Below are 962 nucleotides of genomic sequence, written 5' to 3'. Positions count from 1 at the left end.
TGTAGGGTTCGTAAAATTTGTTAGTTGATGTTCTTGTTGGTATTTTGGTGGTGCATATTATTTAATGAACATTATTATTGTTGTAAGTGTTACAATTAAAATTTGTTTTAACCTTCAAGCTTATACTTTTGTTGTATTTAGGGTATGTATTAAATTTCATATTCATTTTTAGGGTTTCCTTATTTGGATTTGCAGAGTTTCCATTTTATCACGTATTGATTTCCATAGTTTGACTATTTCTATATTATCATATATATGTATTTATTGTTTCCATATTGTTACATATTGATTTCCTTTTTAGGGTTTGATTTTTTCCTATTATTGGATATTATTGTTTATGATCAAATTAAAGTTATATAGAGCCTATATTGTTATTAATAGTATGATGTATACACCTTTTTATTCTAGTAGCATTTATCATTGGTAATTATGTGCTATGATATATATACATATATACATATTGGTTGTGTTATTTTTATAGTAGTATTATGGGTACAAGTAGTGTATTATTATTATAATATATTAGGGCTTCGGTTACTTCATGTTAATATGGTATGTTTTGAACTATTATTATGATTTTGTTAATATGGTATCTTTTGGATTATTAGTATTGTTGCATTACTACCGTATACCTTGGGTTCTTCCCTATTGCTATGTTAATTACGTATATATCTTAGGGTTTTGATTAATTCATACTGTTTATGGTGTTTTTAGAATTTTTAGGATCTAAGCATATATGATATATATATATATATATATATATATATATATATATATATATTTTTAGTATTTTGATATATATAGTGATAGTATTATAGTATTGCTATTATGTTTGCATGTGATGAGATGTATTTATGGTATCTAATTACTTATTTTGACATTCATGATATTTTAGTAAGTGTGAGTTGCTTATGACTCTATCACCATATATTAAAACCTCCCATACTAGTATTTTTCCTATA

This window comes from Malania oleifera, chromosome 2 (assembly GCF_029873635.1).
Source record: "Malania oleifera isolate guangnan ecotype guangnan chromosome 2, ASM2987363v1, whole genome shotgun sequence".
NCBI classification, from domain to species: Eukaryota; Viridiplantae; Streptophyta; class Magnoliopsida; order Santalales; family Ximeniaceae; genus Malania; species Malania oleifera.
This window is presented reverse-complemented; position numbering follows the sequence as displayed.